Genomic DNA, 23,810 nt, shown 5'->3' with positions numbered 1-23,810 from the left:
AGAACTTTTGTGGAACAAGCAGGTTGTGTGTTAGTGATTAGCAGACTGTACGTCAGTCCCTATACCGCTGAAGGACTGCTGCAGTATAGGTGAGCGGTCAGCAGTGGTGCACGTCAACCCTATCTATTGTGGACCGATAGCGGTCCTTACAGAACAGCAGACTGTACCGCACTCAAGCCTATGTACCGTAGCACCCTATACCAAGTTACCAGTCCTTATAAGAACTTTTGTGGACCAAGCAGGTTGTGTATTAGTGTTTAGCAGACTGTACGTCAGTCCCTATACCGCTGAAGGACTGCTGCAGTATAGGGCAGCGGTCAGCAGTGGTGCACGTCAACCCTATCTATTGTGGACCGATAGCGGTCCTTACAGAACAGCAGACTGTACCGCACTCAAGCCTATGTACCGTAGCACCCTATACCAAGTTACCAGTCCTTATAAGAACTTTTGTGGAACAAGCAGGTTGTGTGTTAGTGATTAGCAGACTGTACGTCAGTCCCTATACCGCTGAAGGACTGCTGCAGTATAGGGCAGCGGTCAGCAGTGGTGCACGTCAACCCTATCTATTGTGGACCGATAGCGGTCCTTACAGAACAGCAGACTGTACCGCACTCAAGCCTATGTACCGTAGCACCCTATACCAAGTTACCAGTCCTTATAAGAACTTTTGTGGAACAAGCAGGTTGTGTGTTAGTGATTAGCAGACTGTACGTCAGTCCCTATACCGCTGAAGGACTGCTGCAGTATAGGTGAGCGGTCAGCAGTGGTGCACGTCAACCCTATCTATTGTGGACCGATAGCGGTCCTTACAGAACAGCAGACTGTACCGCACTCAAGCCTATGTACCGTAGCACCCTATACCAAGTTACCAGTCCTTATAAGAACTTTTGTGGACCAAGCAGGTTGTGTATTAGTGTTTAGCAGACTGTACGTCAGTCCCTATACCGCTGAAGGACTGCTGCAGTATAGGGCAGCGGTCAGCAGTGGTGCACGTCAACCCTATCTATTGTGGACCGATAGCGGTCCTTACAGAACAGCAGACTGTACCGCACTCAAGCCTATGTACCGTAGCACCCTATACCAAGTTACCAGTCCTTATAAGAACTTTTGTGGAACAAGCAGGTTGTGTGTTAGTGATTAGCAGACTGTACGTCAGTCCCTATACCGCTGAAGGACTGCTGCAGTATAGGGCAGCGGTCAGCAGTGGTGCACGTCAACCCTATCTATTGTGGACCGATAGCGGTCCTTACAGAACAGCAGACTGTACCGCACTCAAGCCTATGTACCGTAGCACCCTATACCAAGTTACCAGTCCTTATAAGAACTTTTGTGGAACAAGCAGGTTGTGTGTTAGTGATTAGCAGACTGTACGTCAGTCCCTATACCGCTGAAGGACTGCTGCAGTATAGGTGAGCGGTCAGCAGTGGTGCACGTCAACCCTATCTATTGTGGACCGATAGCGGTCCTTACAGAACAGCAGACTGTACCGCACTCAAGCCTATGTACCGTAGCACCCTATACCAAGTTACCAGTCCTTATAAGAACTTTTGTGGACCAAGCAGGTTGTGTATTAGTGTTTAGCAGACTGTACGTCAGTCCCTATACCGCTGAAGGACTGCTGCAGTATAGGGCAGCGGTCAGCAGTGGTGCACGTCAACCCTATCTATTGTGGACCGATAGCGGTCCTTACAGAACAGCAGACTGTACCGCACTCAAGCCTATGTACCGTAGCACCCTATACCAAGTTACCAGTCCTTATAAGAACTTTTGTGGACCAAGCAGGTTGTGTATTAGTGTTTAGCAGACTGTACGTCAGTCCCTATACCGCTGAAGGACTGCTGCAGTATAGGGCAGCGGTCAGCAGTGGTGCACGTCAACCCTATCTATTGTGGACCGATAGCGGTCCTTACAGAACAGCAGACTGTACCGCACTCAAGCCTATGTACCGTAGCACCCTATACCAAGTTACCAGTCCTTATAAGAACTTTTGTGGAACAAGCAGGTTGTGTGTTAGTGATTAGCAGACTGTACGTCAGTCCCTATACCGCTGAAGGACTGCTGCAGTATAGGGCAGCGGTCAGCAGTGGTGCACGTCAACCCTATCTATTGTGGACCGATAGCGGTCCTTACAGAACAGCAGACTGTACCGCACTCAAGCCTATGTACCGTAGCACCCTATACCAAGTTACCAGTCCTTATAAGAACTTTTGTGGAACAAGTGAGTTGTGAATGTTTAGCAGACTGCAGCAGAAGGGCAGCAGTCAAGTATAATATCCTTTCTATATTTGGAAGAAAGAATATTATACATGTACAAGCCTATTACTGTACCACTGATACCAGTCCTGAAAAGAACCTTTGTGGAACTAATAATAACAGCAAGTCTTTAAAATTACCCTCACTGCCTGACAACACTGCTTCCTTCCTGTCCCTATACAAATTGGCAAAAAAAGAGAACGATTAGTGGTTACTGGAACAGCTCTTTTGTGGACCTTGATAGTAACAGCTAATGATGATGATGATGATGATGATGATGAAAGACTAATCTGGCTGTCCCTGTAGCATACACCGTCCTTTCCCTTTCTCTAAACTAACAAAAGACACTCAGGCTGCTGCAAGAATCAGCAGCACAGCAAACCTATCAACACCTAACACCTATACCAGTCCTGAAAAGAACTTTTGTGTACCAAATAGCTAGTGGTTTATCTCTCCCTACTCCACACAGGAACCTGTCCCTATCTTAACAGAAGAAAGAATGTAAAATGGCCACCGGATCGGGTGTATTTATAGGTTAGGGGGAATGTACAAGTGTCCATGTGCTGTCATGTCTCAATTGGCTGTCCTGTATCACATGATAAACGTGTCACCAAAGGTTAAAGTTCTTGTATACATTAAACACGTAAGTCCGCCGCGGCGAACGACGGAAAAAGGCGTTCGAACGTGCGGACCGCGAATGTCGGAAATTCGCCGCGAAACGACCGCCGGGCGAACCGTTCGGCCATCACTAATCACGTCTACGGGCCTTCCTTTATCTAGATAAACCACGTCTATGGGCCTTCCTTTATCTAGATAAACCACGTCTATGGGCCTTCCTTTATCCAGATACACCACGTCTACGGGCCTTCCTTTATCTAGATACACCACGTCTACGGGCCTTCCTTTATCTAGATACACCACGTCTACGGGCCTTCCTTTATCCAGATACACCACATCTATGGGCCTTCCTTTATCCAGATACACCACGTCTACGGACCTTCTTTTATCTAGATACACTACGTCTACGGGCCTTCCTTTATCCAGATACACCACATCTACGGGCCTTCCTTTATGCAGATACACCACGTCTACGGACCTTCCTTTATCTAGATACACCACGTCTACGGGCCTTCCTTTATCTAGATACACCACGTCTACGGACCTTCCTTTATCTAGATACACCACATCTACGGGCCTTCCTTTATCTAGATATACCATGTCTACGGACCTTCCTTTCTCCAGATACACCACGTCTACGGACCTTCCTTTATCCAGATACACCACGTCTAAGGGCCTTCCTTTATCCAGATACACCACGTCTACGGACCTTCCTTTATCTAGATACATCACGTCTACGGGCCTTCCTTTATCTAGATAAACCACGTCTATGGGCCTTCCTTTATCTAGATAAACCACGTCTATGGGCCTTCCTTTATCCAGATACACCACGTCTACGGGCCTTCCTTTATCTAAATACACCACGTCTACGGGCCTTCCTTTATCTAGATACACCACGTCTACGGGCCTTCCTTTATCCAGATACACCACGTCTACGGACCTTCCTTTATCTAAATACACCACGTCTACGGGCCTTCCTTTATCCAGATACACCACGTCTACGGACCTTCCTTTATCTAGATACACATCTACGGACCTTCCTTTATCTAGATACACCACGTCTATGGGCCTTCCTTTATCTAGATACACCACGTCTACGGGCCTTCCTTTATCTAGATACACCACGTCTACGGATCTTCCTTTATCCAGATACACCACGTCTATGGACCTTCTTTTATCTAGATACACCACGTCTACGGGCCTTCCTTTATCTAGATACACCACGTCTACGGGCCTTCCTTTATCTAGATATACCACGTCTACGGGCCTTCCTTTATCCAGATACACCACGTCTACGGACCTTCCTTTATCTAGATACATCACGTCTACGGGCCTTCCTTTATCCAGATACACCACGTCTACGGACCTTCCTTTATCTAGATACACATCTACGGACCTTCCTTTATCTAGATACACCACGTCTACGGGCCTTCCTTTATCTAGATACACCACGTCTACGGGCCTTCCTTTATCTAGATACACCACGTCTACGGATCTTCCTTTATCCAGATACCACCACGTCTATGGACCTTCTTTTATCTAGATACACCACGTCTACGGGCCTTCCTTTATCTAGATACACCACGTCTACGGGCCTTCCTTTATCTAGATACACCACGTCTACGGGCCTTCCTTTATCTAGATACACCAAGTCTACGGGCCTTCCTTTATCCAGATACACCACGTCTACGGACCTTCCTTTATCCAGATACACCACGTCTACGGGCCTTCCTTTATCTAGATACACCACGTCTACGGACCTTCCTTTATCTAGATACATCACGTCTACGGGCCTTCCTTTATCCAGATATACCACGTCTACGGACCTTCCTTTATCTAGATACATCACGTCTACGGGCTTTCCTTTATCTAGATACACCACGTCTATGGGCCTTCCTTTATCCAGATACACCACGTCTACGGGCCTTCCTTTATCTAGATAAACCACGTCTATGGACCTTCCTTTATCTAGATAAACCACGTCTACGGGCCTTCCTTTATCCAGATACACCACGTCTACGGGCCTTCCTTTATCCAGATACACCACATCTACGGGCCTTCCTTTATCTAGATACACCACGTCTACGGGCCTTCCTTTATCCAGATACACCACGTCTACGGGCCTTCCTTTATCCAGATACACCACATCTACGGGCCTTCCTTTATCCAAATACACCACGTCTACGGACCTTCCTTTATCCAGATACACCACGTCTACGGGCCTTCATTTATCCAGATACACCACATCTACGGGCCTTCCTTTATGCAGATACACCACGTCTACGGACCTTCTTTTATCTAGATACACCACGTCTACGGGCCTTCCTTTATCTAGATACACCACGTCTATGGGCCTTCCTTTATCTAGATACACCACGTCTACGGGCCTTCCTTTATCTAGATATACCATGTCTACGGACCTTCCTTTATCCAGATACACCACGACTACGGACCTTCCTTTATCCTGATACACCACATCTACGGGTCTTCCTTTATCCAGATACAGTGGTGTGAAAAAGTGTTTGCCCCCTTCCTCATTTCCTGTTCCTTTGCATGTTTGTCACACTTAAGTGTTTCGGAACATCAAACCAATTTAAACAATAGTCAAGGACAACACAAGTAAACACAAAATGCAATTTGTAAATGAAGGTGTTTATTATTAAAGGTGAAAAAATATCCAAACCATCATGGCCCTGTGTGAAAAAGTGATTGCCCCCCTTGTTAAAACATACTATAACTGTGGTTGTCCACACCTGAGTTCAATTTCTCTAGCCACACCCAGGCCTGATTATTGCCACACCTGTTCACAATCAAGGCATCACTTAAATAGGAGCTGCTTGACACAGTAAGGTCCACCAGAAGATCCTTAAAAGCTACACATCATGCCGAGACCCAAAGAAATTCAGGAACAATTGAGAAAGAAAGTAATTGAGATCTATCAGTCTGGAAAGGGTTATAAAGCCATTTCCAAATCTTTGGGAATCCAGCGAACCACAGTGAGAGCCATTATCCACAAATGGCGAAGACATGGAACAGTGGTGAACCTTCCCAGGAGTGGCCGGCCGCCCAAAATTACCCCAAGAGCGCAGCGACGACTCATCCAAGAGGTCACAAAAGACCCCACAACAACGTCCAAGGAACTGCAGGCCTCACTTGCCTCAGTTAAGGTCAGCGTTCATGCCTCCACCATCAGGAAAAGACTGGGCAAAAATGGCCTGCATGGCAGAGTTCCAAGGAGAAAACCACTGCTGAGCAAAAAGAACATCAAAGCTCGTCTCAATTTCTCCACAACACATCTTGATGATCCCCAAGACTTTTGGGACAACATTCTGTGGAGCGATGAGACAAAAGTGGAACTCTTTGGAAGGTGTGTGTCCAAGTATATCTGGCGTAGAAGGAACACTGCATTTCATAAAAAGAACATTATACCAACAGTAAAATATGGTGGTGGTAGTGTGATGGTCTGGGGCTGTTTTGCTGCTTCAGGACCTGGAAGACTTGCCGTGATAAAAGGAACTATGAATTCTGCTGTCTACCAAGAGATCCTGAAGGAGAATGTCCGACCATCTGTTCGTGTACTCAAGCTGAAACCAACTTGGGTTCTGCAGCAGGACAATGATCCTAAACACACCAGCAAGTCCACCACCGAATGGCTGAAGAAAAACAAAATGAAGACTTTGGAGTGGCCTAGCCAAAGTCCTGACCTGAATCCTATTGAGATGTTGTGGTATGACCTTAAAAAGGCCGTTCATGCTCGAAAACCCTCTAATGTAACTGAATTAGGACAATTCTGCAAAGATGAGTGGGCCAAAATTCCTCCAGGACGCTGTAAAAGCCTCATTGCACGTTATCGCAAACGCTTGGTTGCAGTTGTTGCTGCTAAGGGTGGCCCAACCAGTTATTAGGTTTAGGGGGCAATCACTTTTTCACACAGGGCCATGATGGTTTGGATTTTTTTTCACCTTTAATAATAAACACCTTCATTTACAAATTGTATTTTGTGTTTACTTGTGTTGTCCTTGACTATTGTTTCAATTGGTTTGATGTTCCGAAACACTTAAGTGTGACAAACATGCAAAGGAACAGGAAATGAGGAAGGGGGCAAACACTTTTTCACACCACTGTACATCACGTCTACGGGCCTTCCTTTATCTAGATATACCATGTCTACGGACCTTCCTTTATCCAGATACACCACGTCTACGGGCCTTCCTTTATCCAGATACACCACATCTACGGGCCTTCCTTTATGCAGATACACCACGTCTACGGACCTTCTTTTATCTAGATACACCACGTCTAAGGGCCTTCCTTTATCCAGATAAACCACATCTACGGGTCTTCCTTTATCCAGATACATCACGTCTACGGGCCTTCCTTTATCTAGATAAACCACGTCTATGGGCCTTCCTTTATCCAGATACACCACGTCTACGAGCCTTCCTTTATCTAGATAAACCACGTCTGTGGGCCTTCCTTTATCTAGATAAACCACGTCTATGGGCCTTCCTTTATCCAGATACACCAGGTCTACGGGCCTTCCTTTATCTAGATACACCACGTCTACGGACCTTCCTTTATCTAGATACACCACGTCTACGGGCCTTCCTTTATCTAGATACCCCACGTCTACGGGCCTTCCTTTATCTAGATACACCACGTCTACGGACCTTCCTTTATCCAGATACACCACGTCTACGGACCTTCCTTTATCCAGATACACCACGTCTACGGGCCTTCCTTTATCTAGATACCCCACGTCTACGGGCCTTCCTTTATCTAGATACCCCACGTCTACGGGCCTTCCTTTATCTAGATACACCACGTCTACGGACCTTCCTTTATCTAGATACACCACGTCTACGGACCTTCCTTTATCCAAATACACCACGTCTACGGGCCTTCCTTTATCCAGATACACCACATCTACGGGCCTTCCTTTATCCAGATACACCACGTCTATGGGCCTTCCTTTATCCAGATACACCACGTCTACGGGCCTTCCTTTATCTAGATACCCCACGTCTACGGACCTTCCTTTATCTAGATACACCACGTCTACGGACCTTCCTTTATCCAAATACACCACGTCTACGGGCCTTCCTTTATCCAGATACACCACATCTACGGGCCTTCCTTTATCCAGATACACCACGTCTATGGGCCTTCCTTTATCCAGATACACCACGTCTACGGGTCTTCCTTTATCTAGATACACCACATCTACGGGCCTTCCTTTATCGAGATACACCACGTCTACGGGCCTTCCTTTATCTAGATACACCACATCTACGGGCCTTCCTTTATCCAGATACACCACGTCTACGGACCTTCCTTTATCTAGATACACCTCGTCTACGGATCTTCCTTTATCTAGTGTGACATTGGGGGAAGTTTAACTCAGTGGCAGATGCCTTTTCAGTAAGTTCACAGCGAACAGGAACTTTTGTTTAGGGGCATGGTAGCCCACTTTTATTAAAAAGGAACAACATAAAGTTTATACATGCACTTGGTTGCCCACATAGGGGTTCTTCTGCCAAAAAACAATACATGAAAAATGCCAAGCCACCTGGCTCTCTTCAGCAGCACTGCCACCTAGGCTTTACAATTGAGCCCTCTTGGCCTTATAACAGGGTTCCCGCACAACTACTGCACCTCTTTTCAGTTTCCTTGCTGCTCAGCCTTCCCCTTCAGGCTCTCATTTGTCTCAGATGCGCACAGCTTTAACACACACAGTGTCTATCTAGACAGCAGCCCCTCACTGCTCTGATCCTCAGACTTGGGTCTCTGGCTTTCTCTAGTGCACTCTCTGGACTCCTGGAGACCTCCTGTCTCTCTGGGTGGAGCCCAGAACCCTAATCCTGACTCTGCTATAAGCCCATGACCCACCTGCTCAATCAACCAGCCAGACTCCTGGCTGTTACAAAAACCCGGTCACAGGATTGGAGATTCCATCCCACCCATAACACTACGGAATCTCCGGGCTCCAGGTCCCAAATTGGATTTTACAAACTTTGGAGGAAACTGATAAAACAGATTCCCCCACATTAAATACTCCTGGAGCCCCTCAACCTGCCTATTTGAGAACCCTGGGCGACAATTACTAGGACAGGGAACTGTACTGTCACAATATATATATATAATTTGTATAACCACTCAAAGTCCGGCAATGTACTGGTATATATCGCTGGGGCTGAAGTGCTGGACACAAGAGCTAACACTCAGTCTGTTTTTAGATGGAGAAGTGTTGGGAGAAGAGGACTTGCAGCTCGTTGTTGGGGACGGTAAGAACTTGTATGATGGGAGTACTTTATGCTGCTATCAGGGGATGGGATTGTAATTCTGCAGCTGCTGTCATGGCACATCCTTGGTCATGGCAATCGTCATCCGATGGTTCTCATCTCTTTATAGAGAGCAGGGAATTGTAGGCTCTTGTTTATTTTCTGGACCCGATTTCCCTGATTCTCCTGATTTTAATGGACCCCTCTGTCTGTCCTTCCCTCCCGCACAGGTGACGGTCACCTTCCACGATGTGGCCGCCTGCTTCGAGGAAGAGGACTGGGAGCTTATGGAGCAATGGCAGCAGGATCTGTAGCGGGACGCCATGAAGGAGATTCACTCTGCTTTGCACAATCTGGGTGAGTGAGGGGGCACGAGGGCATGGGATGGTGGGGGGTGGGAAATGTAGAGGAGGGAGAATACAACCTCACACGTACAATGGTTTCTGAAGAGCATTTGGCAGACAGTGGAGAGGTATTTCATCACCTGCTTGCCATCTGCTTGAACCCCTTGGACTCTGTAAATGCATTGTTATGCTACGCCCGCTGAAAGCGATAGGGGGGGGTATACCTTCTGTTGCAAAATAGATATTTGCCAGCACACCGCGGATCGACGCAAAGTAGCGACCAAACGGATCGTTTATTGCATGATCACAACACAAGGAGAGTGCAACATTTCGGAGTCACGCAGGACCCCTTCGTCAGACATGTGATCATCACGTGCCTCCGAAAAACATGGGTGATGTATGTATCATGTGATCTGGCTAGCTCTGAGGACAAGAAACGGTTTTCTCTCCAGCATAAAAGACACAACTGAGCACGTGCAAGTTGGCTGGCTTTCCCCAGATAGACATTGCAAGGAGGAGGGGGAGGATCTATGCATACAGGATCAAACAGCCCTTTTTTACACAATGTAGAGGATTAACCCTTTACGTTCCACAGTGAGTATAACAAGCATGCTATGACGTGTATATACAGACCGATTTTACTGTTGTGGGTTTAGTAATACTTTCATGGCTGTGTGTTGAGTTATTTTGAGGGGACAGCGAATTGACACCGTTATACAAGCTGTACACTCACTTCTTTACATTGTAGCCAAGTGTCATTTCTTCAGTGTTGTCACATGAAAAGAAAGAATAAAATATTTACAAACATGTGAGGGGTGCACTCACTTTTGTCATAATGTAGATTGTGTTCTCCCTGCCCCCCCCCAGGGTACCGGATCCTCAACCCGTATCTCCTGGTGAAGATCGAGAAACACAGAGAACGTTTCCGGAACAACCACAGCCAATCAACAAGTGAGCTCTGCCCCCCTCACTGTGACATAGTTCTGTGTTTTGGTCAGTCCTTACACTTTCTTTCACCAGCTTGTGTTTTATAAAGAGCTAGTTCACCCCCCCCAACAAAGAAAATTGTGTACACACACCTTTTGTCAGGAAGTCTGTGATCTTCTGCATAGTCTAGGACTGTATATGGAGATGGGCACTATCTGTCTCTTTGTGTCCCTTTTACTGATACTGGCTTAGGCCCCTTTTACACTGGTGCGGGAGCGGTTTTAACCCCCGCTAGTGGCCGAAAAAGGGTTATAACCACCCGCAAATTGCAGCTGCAGCGCTTTCAATGGGCAGGAGCCAGGGGAGGGCTGGCAGCCTTAGGCCTGGGGGGCAAGTCCAGTCAAGTGGCCCATTGAACCACTGAATCAGCTCACCACCCATCTACACCACATTCCCCGTATAGAGAGAGGGAGGCTTCACACTGCCTCCACAGAGAGAGACCCCGCTTCACACTGCCTGCACAGAGAGACCCCGCTTCACACTGCCTGCACAGACCCCGCTTCACACTGCCTCCACAGAGAGAGACCCCCGCTTCACACTGCCTGCACAGACCCCGCTTCACACTGCCTCCACAGAGAGAGACCCCCGCTTCACACTGCCTGCACAGAGAGACCCCGCTTCACACTGCCTGCACAGACCCCGCTTCACACTGCCTCCACAGAGAGAGACCCCGCTTCACACTGCCTGCACAGACCCCGCTTCACACTGCCTCCACAGAGAGAGACCCCGCTTCACACTGCCTGCACAGAGAGACCCCGCTTCACACTGCCTGCACAGAGAGAGACCCCCGCTTCACACTGCCTGCACAGACCCCGCTTCACACTGCCTGCACAGAGAGACCCCTCTTCACACTGCCTGCACAGACCCCGCTTCACACTGCCTCCACAGAGAGAGACCCCGCTTCACACTGCCTGCACAGAGAGACCCCGCTTCACACTGCCTGCACAGAGAGAGACCCCCGCTTCACACTGCCTGCACAGACCCCGCTTCACACTGCCTGCACAGAGAGACCCCGCTTCACACTGCCTGCACAGAGAGAGACCCCCGCTTCACACTGCCTGCACAGAGAGACCCCGCTTCACACTGCCTGCACAGACCCCGCTTCACACTGCCTGCACAGAGAGACCCCGCTTCACACTGCCTGCACAGACCCCGCTTCACACTGCCTGCACAGAGAGAGCAGTCACTTTCTGTGCAGGCACTGTGAAGCAGTCAGTCTCTGTACAGGCAGTGTGAAGTGGAGCAGTCTCTCAGAGAATGGAGCAGTCTCTAAGAGACTGCATGATTGCCCCCAGAGAGACTGAGAAAAAGAGCTTGCCCCTTCCCCACACCCAGTACACAGAACAATGAGACTGCAGGAAGATGAAGACTAAAGACTGTGCTGTCACTGCCACCACACTAAGCACTACCTGAGTTCTCTGGTGAATGAGCACCACACCACTGGACAAGCCAAGCAAGCAGAGTAGCTGAGAGTCACAGTGAGCGCAGCAGACTAAACACGCAAGTCCTGCTGTCTCCCCGGCATGAACACCAGATTCACCAGGGTGCAGGTTCCTCCTGTCTCAATTGCGGATAGTAAGAAATGCACATGCAGGTGCATGCCGGAGCACTGGCCAGATTAAGGGCATTGTGGGCCTGGTGCAAAAACAAAGAGAGAAAATAGATATGGCGCTATACCGATATGTGGGGACTACCAATATGTTGGCATATGGAGTGTGGACATAAATGTGCTATATTGTGTTAGTGAATATCACATAAGTGAGGGTATATATAATTCTCAGCGTGCTGGTTGATTTAGCACAGAGACACGTATAATATATATTTTTCAGCGTGCTGGTTCATAAAACCCAAAATCACAAAAAAATGAAAAATAAACACAAAATAAAGATCACGGTATCGCAAACCTTGTGACCCTCTTATGCAATACTTATCTCTATGCCATAACAGTATGCGATTATTGTTAAGGTGCAAGTGCAAATAAATTCATATAAAGCTGAAAAATGGGACTGGGTGTGATACCTAGTGAAATAACCGCGAGTGTTATACTAAGGTGCACAAATACAAAAATGAATATCACAGTGATAGCATAATCTAATATTTAGTCCAATAGTGATGCTATATGAAAAATATCATAAAACCTAAATGCCATAAAATATAAATGCAATAAAATGATATGATACAAAAAAAAGTTAATAAAATAAAATAAAAATAAAAAATAGGAATATGCAAAAAATGTGCAAAAAATGTGCAAAAAATGTGCAAAAGATGTGCAAAAATGCAGGTAAATTGTAAACATTGAACGTGATGGAGCAAGTCTCTAGTAAGTGACGGAAAGATCCGCAAGTGCAAAAAAGGAGGGGAGTGGTGATTTCCAGCTGTGTTCTTCACATTCGGTGGCTATTAGTGTATTAAATTATTATGTTCTCACCGGAAGAAGGACCCCATCCGGGGTGGATCAACTTTCACAATATTAGCTATTGTGCGGCTCTCTGGCTTCCTTCAGCTGTAAAAGTTAGGGATCCCTCGTTCCTCCGTGGGTGCAATATGCCACGTTTATATAAAGTAGAGAAGAGGCACATCCATAGTGTGATACCGTTTTAAAATGTTGTTTATTGCAGCAAATGGATTAAAAATACTCACAAACAGGTTGTTTAAAAGTGCGGTAGTGTATACAACTTTAAAATTCCCGCTCTGTTATCTCCGTCTGAGCTCGAGGTGTACGCTGCCTGGCCACGCCCTACGCGTTTCGTCACACGCACGTCATCTGGAGCGGCCATTTTCGTACACCTTTCATGCTTTATAGGGTGTATTGTGTCTATCGCGCATGCGCGATCAATCGGCGCCATTTTAACCAGTTGCCGACCGCCGCACGACGATGTACGTCGACAGCATGGCACGGGCAGGCATATGGGCGTACATGTACGTCCCTTGCCTCCCGCGGGTCGGGGGCCCGATCGGGCCCCCGCCCGGTGCCTGCGGCGGTCGGTTTTCGTCCGGGAGCCGGGACGAGGGGGCGGCCATTCATTCATGGCCACCCCCTCGCGATCGCTCCCGACGAATAGAAATCCCCCGTGACATCACTTCCTCTCCTGTAATGTAAACACAGGAGAGGAAGTGATGTATTCTCTCCTCCGTGTCGGTATTTTTCGTTCCGACACGGAGGAGAGCGGATCGGTGAGTTGCACCAACACTCTACACACACAGTAGAACATGCCAGGCACACTCACACCCCCCCGATCACCCCCCCAATTACCCCCCCAATTACCCCTGCCCCCCAGTCACAGTGACACCAATGTCATTTTTTTTTATTTTTTTTTTATTTTTATTTTTTTTGCATTGGTGTCATTTGTGACTGTAATAACTGTTAGGGCAGTTAGAGTTAGCCCCCTTTAGTTCTAATGTACCCCCCTAACCCCCCAATAAAGGTTTAACCCTGTGATCACCCCCCGTCGCCAGTGTCACTAAGGCTGGGTTCACATTGCAGCGGTTTATGAGAACGAATGTGATTCGCACCGCACTGCAGTGCAAATCACATCCGATCTCTGTGCGATTCGAGTTCAGCCATTCGCCGCACCCGCCGCACCCGCCACACCCGCCGCACCCGCCGCAAATTCGCACGGGACCCTTTTTTTGGCCCGCAGCAGAATCGGATCGCATGGGTGTTCACACCATGCGATCCGAGTTTGCAGATCGCACTGCGATATGCGAACTGATCTGGGGGTGTCATTAACATTTCACTGACACTCCCAGCAGTTCGCATAGGGCAGTGTGAACTGCCGCCGGGAGGCATGCGATGCGGGAACCCGCCGCGGATTCGTGGCGTTCCCGCATCGCTCCAGTGTGAACCCAGCCTAATAAGCGATCATTTTTCTGATCGCTGTATTAGTGTCACAGGTGACGCTAGTTAGGCAGGTAGGTATTTAGGTTCGCCGCAGCTTTTTATAGCGCCAGGGACCCCCATATACTACCGCATATAGCCCCCTGATTGCCCCCTAGTTAACCCTTTCACCAGTGATCACCATATAACTGTTACAGGTGACGCTGGTTGGTTAGTTATTTTTTTATAGTTTCAGGGCACCCGCCATTTATTACCTAGTCTCACTAGTGTACCCCTAAATTTAGGGGTGTCTACTTTCCAAAATGGGGTCATTTGGGGGGGGGGTTTGTGCCATCTTGGCATTTTATGGCCTTCAAAACTGTAACGCCCTTAGAAAGCCTGAAGGCGGTGCTTGGTTTTCGGGGCCCCGTACGCGGCTAGGCTCCCAAAAAGTCCCACATATGTGGTATCCCCATACTCAGGAGAAGCAGCAGAATTTATTTTGGGGTGTCATTTCACATGTGCCCATGGCATGCGTGAGCAATATATCATTTAGTGACAACTTTGTGAAAAAAAAAAAAAAAAAAGTTTGTAATTTTCCCGCAACTTGTGGCAAAATATAAAATATTTCATGGACTCAACATACCTCTCAGCAAATAGCTTGGGGTGTCTACTTTCTAAAATGGGGTCATTTGTGGGGGTTTTGTGCCATCTTGGCATTTTATGGCCTTCAAAACTGTAATAGGTAGTGAGAAGTGAACTAAAAAATTTACGCCCTTAGAAAGCCTGAAGGCGGTGTTTGGTTTTCGGGGCCCCGTACGCGGCTAGGCTCCCAAAAAGTCCCACATATGTGGTATCCCCGTACTCGGGAGAAGCAGCAGAATTTATTTTGGGGTGTAATTTGACTTATGCCCATAGCATGTGTGAGCAATATATCATTTAGTGACAACTTTGTGTAAAAAAAAAAAAAAATTTTTTTTTTTGTCATTATTCAATCGCTTGAGGCAAAAAAATAAAATATTCAATGGGCTCAACATGCCTCTTATCAATTTCCTTAGGGGGTCTACTTTCCAAAATGGGGTCATTTGGGGGGGTTTTGTACTGCCCTGCCATTTTAGCACCTCAAGAAATGAGATAGGCAGTCGTAAACTAAAAGCTGCGTAAATTCCATAAAACGTACCTTAGTTTGTAGATGTGACAACTTTTGCGCAAACCAATAAATATACAATTATTGACTTTTTTTTTACCAAAGACATGTGGCTGAATACATTTTGGCCTAAATGTATGACTAAAATTGAGTTTATTGGATTTTTCTAATAACAAAAAGTAGAAAATATCATTTTTTTTCAAAATTTGCGGTCTTTTTACGTTTATATCGCAAAAAATAAAAATCGCAGAGGCAATCAAATACCATCAAAAGAAAGCTCTATTTGTGGGAAGAAAAGGACGCAAATTTTGTTTGGGTACAACATTGCATGACCGCGCAATTACCAGTTAAAGCAGCGCAGTGCCAAATTGTAAAAAGACCTCTGGTCATTTACCAGCAAAATGGTCCGGTCTGAAGGTGGTTAAAGAGGAAGTAAACCCTTCCAAACAACTTGGACCTATAGGTAAGCCTAGATTAAGGCCTAGATTAAGGCTTACCTGTAGGTCCAAGCAATATCTCCTAAACCTATATGGTTTAGGAGATATTTGCCCGAAAATGGGCACCGCTGTCTACGGCGCATGCGCCGTAGACAGCGGCGCGCAGGCGCACTAAATGCGGCAAATCCAAGAATGGATTTGCCAAATTTGTCGACTCCCGTGCGCATGCGCGGGAGTGACGTCATCGCGGCTTCGCCGTATGACAGCGGCGGAGCTGCGAGGCGCGACTCCCGTGCGCATGCGCGGGAGTGACGTCATCGCGGTTGCGCCGCTGTGATTCGTCGGAGCTGCGAGACGCCACAAGCAAGATGGATGTGGCGGACTACAGGGGACAGCGGCGACTTCGCTGGCTCCTGTGTCAGGTAAGTGACACATAATGAGCTACTATGCGATGCGATGTGATGCGATGCATAGTAGTCCATTATGCTTTACCTTTGCAGGGAAAAAAAGAGGAAGTAACACCCATCAGGGTTTACTTCTTCTTTTAGTGAGGGAAATGCCCTCATACAAAGGTGCTGCTCGATAGGCAATATACACTGGAGAATTGGGACATTAAACGAACCAATACCGGACATGTAACATTAATCAAACATAATAAAATAAAATGCTGGTATACAGATTGAGATTCCTAGCAGGTATGGGAGCGTTTATACCGAAACACTCCATGAAAATGTTGATAGTGTTAAAATAAAGGTGGGTGTTGACTATTGTTGTCTTGCAGGGACATGGAGGGTGTTATATATAAAGAGAGTATGGTGCGCTGCTCTTCCACCAGAGTGAATGGGGATTCATAAAATGGTGAAAATGTTCATTGTAAGCAGATAGAATTAGTGTGAATACAAACAGGAATTGGATGTTGGTGGAATGAGATTGAGGCAGGGGGGGACTGCACAAAATATATATGAAATGGGAAAAATATAAAAATGTAAAAAATATATATGTATATATATATAAAAAGAGTGTGTACATATATGTATATATGTAAATGGGATCAATTAGAAATCTTTCCATTGTGTAATATATAGGAGGACTAATAAGGGACTATGTAAAAAAGAACAAAATGAAAAAAATGAAAAATAATGAAAAATAATGAAAAATAAGGGAATGTAAAAATGGAGAAATATACTGGAAGGGGGTACAAAAAGACAATGTGAGGAAATGTGACCACACAATTGTATATATAAAAAATTTTTTATTTGTACTTATGTGTATGTAGAGAGTCTGCGAACTGTATTTGGGAGTTGCCTCCAGGGAATTTATTTTCGTTTTAAATAACGTTCGACCCTATTTTATACAATGGATAACATTCGACCCTATTCTCAAACTTCTAGATTAATTGTTATTCAGAGAGGGATTCTCACTTTATGCCAACGTAATGGTATTATATTCTCATGGGGGAGAGATATGTAATTGTAGCGTAGTAAAAACAGAAAAATATAAAAATAAAAGTAAATATAAAAAATATAAAAAATATATATAAAAATAAAATATATATAAAAAGATGAAAAATATACATGAATGAAAAGTAGTGGATTGTGTGGTTGTCATAATGGCTATCTTTATAGACCACGGTATGACAGGTAAAAAAATCAGTATGTCAAAGCATCAAAAAGTGTCAAACACTAAAATATTTTTTGAAGCTTTATGCCTATAAATGTCAGTAGGGGAACAAGGATAGAGAAATGATGATATTATCTAAATTTGGTGGCATAAAATTTTTTGATTGGTTGAATGTATTACATTCGACCTGGATAAAAGACTGTTCAAATACATTGATAGCAGTTAAAAATGATAAAAATTGGTTGGTTAAAAATTGGTTAAAAAACAATTGAGGTCCAGGTCTATATTCATTCCTGTAGGATGTAGCGTTTCCAGGTTAAAAATGCACTTCGTTTCATTCTGTGTTACACAATGGAAAGATTTCTAATTGATCCCATTTACATATATACATATATGTACACACTCTTTTTATATATATACATATATATTTTTTACATTTTTATATTTTTCCCATTTCATATATATTTTGTGCAGTCCCCCCCTGCCTCAATCTCATTCCACCAACATCCAATTCCTGTTTGTATTCACACTAATTCTATCTGCTTACAATGAACATTTTCACCATTTTATGAATCCCCATTCACTCTGGTGGAAGAGCAGCGCACCATACTCTCTTTATATATAACACCCTCCATGTCCCTGCAAGACAACAATAGTCAACACCCACCTTTATTTTAACACTATCAACATTTTCATGGAGTGTTTCGGTATAAACGCTCCCATACCTGCTAGGAATCTCAATCTGTATACCAGCATTTTATTTTATTATGTTTGATTAATGTTACATGTCCGGTATTGGTTCGTTTAATGTCCCAATTCTCCAGTGTATATTGCCTATCGAGCAGCACCTTTGTATGAGGGCATTTCCCTCACTTAAAATGGCGCCGATTGATCGCGCATGCGCGATAGACACAATACACCCTATAAAGCATGAAAGGTGTACGAAAATGGCCGCTCCAGATGACGTCCGTGTGACGAAACGCGTAGGGCGTGGCCAGGCAGCGTACACCTCGAGCTCAGACGGAGATAACAGAGCGGGAATTTTAAAGTTGTATACACTACCGCACTTTTAAACAACCTGTTTGTGAGTATTTTTAATCCATTTGCTGCAATAAACAACATTTTAAAACGGTATCACACTATGGATGTGCCTCTTCTCTACTTTATATAAACGTGGCATATTGCACCCACGGAGGAACGAGGGATCCCTAACTTTTACAGCTGAAGGAAGCCAGAGAGCCGCACAATAGCTAATATTGTGAAAGTTGATCCACCCCGGATGGGGTCCTTCTTCCGGTGAGAACATAATAATTTAATACACTAATAGCCACCGAATGTGAAGAACACAGCTGGAAATCACCACTCCCCTCCTTTTTTGCACTTGCGGATCTTTCCGTCACTTACTAGAGACTTGCTCCATCACGTTCAATGTTTACAATTTACCTGCATTTTTGCACATTTTTTGCACATTTTTTGCACATTTTTTGCATATTCCTATTTTTTATTTTATTAACTTTTTTTTTGTATCATATCATTTTATTGCATTTATATTTTATGGCATTTAGGTTTTATGATATTTTTCATATAGTATCACTATTGGACTAAATATTAGATTATGCTATCACTGTGATATTCATTTTTGTATTTGTGCACCTTAGTATAACACTCGCGGTTATTTCACTAGGTATCACACCCAGTCCCATTTTTCAGCTTTATATGAATTTATTTGCACTTGCACCTTAACAATAATCGCATACTGTTATGGCATAGAGATAAGTATTGCATAAGAGGGTCACAAGGTTTGCGATACCGTGATCTTTATTTTGTGTTTATTTTTCGCTCTTTTGTGATTTTGGGTTTTATGAACCAGCACGCTGAAAAATATATATTATACGTGTCTCTGTGCTAAATCAACCAGCACGCTGAGAATTATATATACCCTCACTTATGTGATATTCACTAACACAATATAGCACATTTATGTCCACACTCCATATGCCAACATATTGGTAGTCCCCACATATCGGTATAGCGCCATATCTATTTTCTCTCTTTGTTTTTGCACTTTTCCACCTCCGGGTGGAAATCAATAGAGGCTGCTCTTACCTTTTCTTTACTCATATTCATTTATTCTTAAGGTTCCATAGCGCAACCTACCCCCCATTTATTTATTTCCACATATTCGGAGCCTCCTTTGACTCCTTGTATTAGGTTGCAGCAATGGATCTCTTCAAATATGTTGATAGCAGAGCCATTAATTTAACGGAAATTTTTAACCAAGAACATGTAGCCATTAAGCAAGACCTAGATAGTCTGTTCAAACAGCTTAAACATAGTCTAGAAAAACAATTAAGAGTATGGTGGGACATAGCCATCTTGGAAATGTACATTTCTGAAAAGATCACTCCAAGAAGGCTAAGATGGGATGTTTCCCCCAATGATGCCCTTAACGACAAACACTTGATGGAGGACTGGTATAAATTCTTCAATGAAAGCGAAACCCTACTCCTACAAAAAATCGTAGTCAGGAGGCAGGTCAAACTCAAAAATATTGAGACGGAAATCTCACTAATTAAAGACCAATTATCACCGCATAACAATACAAATGAATATAAAGAGAAAGAAAAAAACCTACAAGAAATGATTAAAAAGTACGATAGAGATATTCAACAAAAAAAACAGAAGAAGTTCCGGAGGGATGTACTAGATTATAAAAACCAACAAATCTACAAGTGGCAAATGGACACCACCTATACAGAAGAGGACAACAATATATCTATGGGTGATGATTCAGAAGAAGACCAACCAAATGGAACAGAAGAAACATGGCAACCACCCACTCCCACACCCAACAGGACAGAAAGAATTAGGGCACCACATACACCAAACCACAGAAGGCCAGAAACAAGTAATAACAGATACCAGAATAGAAGAGAATGGGACACTCCCAGAGGACCACCACAACGAGAACCAGACTTACACAGTATCCCAAGACACCAGAACAGGTACTCCCCTCTTAGAAGATATCCCCAAACCACCCCATCCCAAGGCAGGTACCAAAGGGATTTTTTATACAGGGGCCAAGGATACAGACCTCCAGGGAACCCTCCTTTTGGGCCAAGAGGAGGATGGAGACCGTTTCGGTACCCAACGAGAAGTCAACATCAAGATCAATTCAGAAGAAACGGATGGAACCCCAGGTGGTCGGGCCCAGGGAACATGAGAGGGGAACATTTAGAACATCAAGATTACCAAGAGAATCAGAGGAGGGAGTACAGACCACCAAGATGGGCAGAAGAAAACGCAAGAGGGGAAAGAGAGTAGGTGTCAAGAAAAAGAAGGCGAGAATACTAGGAGAAGGTATTTACAACCTGAGTAGGGTAACCTTCAATGAAGAGGAACTAAAAATACTGGACCTAGGTTTAAAATTTGCTCCAGACAAAGACCTGGACAAATTCGAAACTTTTATTGACGTACAAAAATTTGTCAGAAAATTAAACATTAAAAAATATTTTGCTAACACAAAAAACGCAGGGAGGGCAGAGGAAAAATCAAGTTTCAAACATTCAACATTAAGAAATAATTCTACTTTTAATCCGAATCAACCACAGAATGAAGGTATTAAGGTTTTTAAAAAAATGGTGGAAAGAGACATCAGGGCATTGACAATTAAACCTTCCAAGAAAAAGGGGATCTGGAAGCATATCAAACAATTGGAGAAGAATAAAGACATAGTCATTAGACCGGCGGACAAGGGAGGTGGACTAGTCATACTCAACAAGACAGATTATGAACAGGAGATGTCCAATCTCCTTAATACCCCTGATACCTATAAACAACTAAAGAAGAACCCAAAAGAAGAATATAATAGGAAACTTCACAAATACACCCAAAAAGGTCTATCTAAAGGGATCCTGAATAAAAAGGAGGCAAGGTACCTAACACCCAACGCACCGAAAACTCCAGTCATTTATTACGTTCCAAAAATCCACAAGAGCCAAACGCAACCTCCCGGAAGACCCATTGTAAGCGGAATAGATTCCGTATTCTCAAGATTGGGAGCCTATGTAGACGGTTACTTACAACCGTTAGTAACAAAGGGGAAATCCTACCTAAGGGACAGCAGGCAACTACTAAAAGAATTGGAAAACATCAAAGTAGAAGACCAGGATCTACTAGTCACAATCGACGTCAACTCCCTATACACTAACATCAGACAAAAAGACGGCCTAAATGCAGTGGAGTGGGCCCTCCATAACAAATCAGAATTAAAACAAGAACAAATAGATTATATATTGGAGGGACTGGATTTGGCGATGAGCCATAATCACTTCTGGTACAAAGGGAAATACTACGTACAAACTAAAGGAGTAGCTATGGGTGCAAAATATGCACCCAGCGTGGCAAATCTTTTCCTGGACCACTGGGAGGAGGAACAAATTTACGGAACATCTAGAAAGCACCTCAAAATGTATAAAAGATACATAGATGACATTTTAATCGTTTGGGGAGGATCCCAGACGGAATTAAAGTCCTTTCTAGAAGAAATAAACCACAATATCTATGGAATTACGTTTACAGGCAAATGGGACAACCATAGCATAGATTATTTAGACCTACAAATTTTTAAAACGGAAGGTCATCTAGGTACAAGAACCTTTTTTAAAGCCACGGATCAAAATGGCTACATACCCACTTCAAGTTGCCACCATCCCAAATGGATTGGCAATATACCCAAGGGACAACTCCTAAGAGTATACAGAAATTGCACCAAAAAAGAGGATTTTGATAAACAAGCTGAAATCATCATCAGAAGATTCATACATAAGGGGTACAAAGAGTCCTACCTGAGGGCCCTTAAAGAAACCGTAAATAAAATGGAGAGGAAAAAACTAATAGAAAATAAAATAACTGGTAAGAAAAATAAGAACGTAGAGACAGCCTTCCTCACTGGTTTTAACAGACAGCACAAGGAAGTAGAAAAGATCATAAAGAAACACTGGCCCATTTTAAAAACTGATGACGTGCTAAAACAAATTTTACCTAACAACCCAGCATTCATCTATAAAAGAGCCCCCAACCTGAGAAGCAAAATTGTCAAAAATACAATCGACCCTCCACGTAACTAGTGATGGACGAACTTCCGACGGGACGTTTCGCGAACGCGGACCGCGAACCGAACGTTCGCCGCGGGCTCCATTGACTTCAATGGGAGGCGAACGTTTCAAACCTTTAGGGCGAATTTGCGGCCATTAGGTAATTATTAGCAGGGAAATCATACTCCCACCACATGGCCAATGACATAACACATGTATGAGGTGAATTTGGGATCCATAACTACAAGCATTCTTTTTTTATATGGGAAATTGTTCTGACAATTCAGGACTGTGGAGCGCATGAAGGCAATGGAGGAGAGGGAAGGTCAGGGACCAGGGTAGGCAGAGAAGAGGGTGCAGGAGATGATCACCAGCAGCGTCACATACAGCAATGACAACAGCACCGTGATAGAGAGCACTGACATCAGCAGCGTGACATAAAGCATTGACACCAGTACCGTGACATACAGCATGGACAGCAACACCGTGATAGAGAGCACTGACAGCAGCACCATGACATACAGCACTGACATCAGAAGCGTGACATACAGCACTGACATCAGCACCGTGATATACAGCACTGACAGCAGCACCGTGACATACAGCACTGACATCAGAAGCGTGACATTAAGCACTCACACCAGCACCGTGACATACAGCGCTGACAGCAGCTCCGTGACATACAGCGCTGACAGCAGCTCCGTGACATACAGCACTGACAGCAGCACCGTAAGCAGCCCCAGGAGGAAGTCAGCACAGCACAGGGATGGTGGGAGCCCCTCATAATAAGAACCCCCAGGAGGAAGTCAGCACAGCACAGGGATGGTGGGAGCCCCTCATAATAAGAACCCCCAGGAGGAAGTCAGCACAGCACAGGGATGGTGGGAGCCCCTCATAAGCAGCCCCAGTAGAAATATGACACCGCTCAACCTCTTCAAAGAGGAGGGTAGGGGCATATAGTACGGTGTGCTTTTTTTGGACAAGGAAGTGAGCCAAATGAAGAAAGAAGGTCTGTGTGCTCGATTAAAAAAAATAGTTTATAGACATATACATGGTCTACTGGTCACATGTGTTGAATTCCTCCGAGATCCATGCCTCATTCATTTTTAGAAATGTGAGGTAGTTAACACTGTCGTGAGCTAGGCGAGTACGCTTATCGGTCACGATCCCCCCTGCTGCGCTGAACGTCCTTTCGGACAGGACACTGGAT

At 44.8% G+C, this 23,810-nt stretch overlaps 1 long non-coding RNA gene across 1 annotated transcript; it reads left to right on the top strand.

The window, feature by feature from the left end:
- Positions 1-9,105: 9,105 nt before the first annotated feature.
- LOC143986927 (uncharacterized) lies at positions 9,106-10,676 on the top strand. Its single transcript, XR_013276569.1, has 3 exons — positions 9,106-9,155; positions 9,383-9,509; positions 10,364-10,676. It is a non-coding gene; the product is annotated as an uncharacterized LOC143986927 (long non-coding RNA).
- The last annotated feature ends 13,134 nt before the right edge of the window (positions 10,677-23,810 follow it).

The sequence above is a fragment of the Lithobates pipiens genome, unplaced genomic scaffold, assembly GCF_037356315.1.
Source record: "Lithobates pipiens isolate NorthernLeopardFrog02 unplaced genomic scaffold, aLitPip1_a1.2 Scaffold_18, whole genome shotgun sequence".
NCBI lineage: Eukaryota > Metazoa > Chordata > Amphibia > Anura > Ranidae > Lithobates > Lithobates pipiens.
This window is presented reverse-complemented; position numbering and strand designations above follow the sequence as displayed.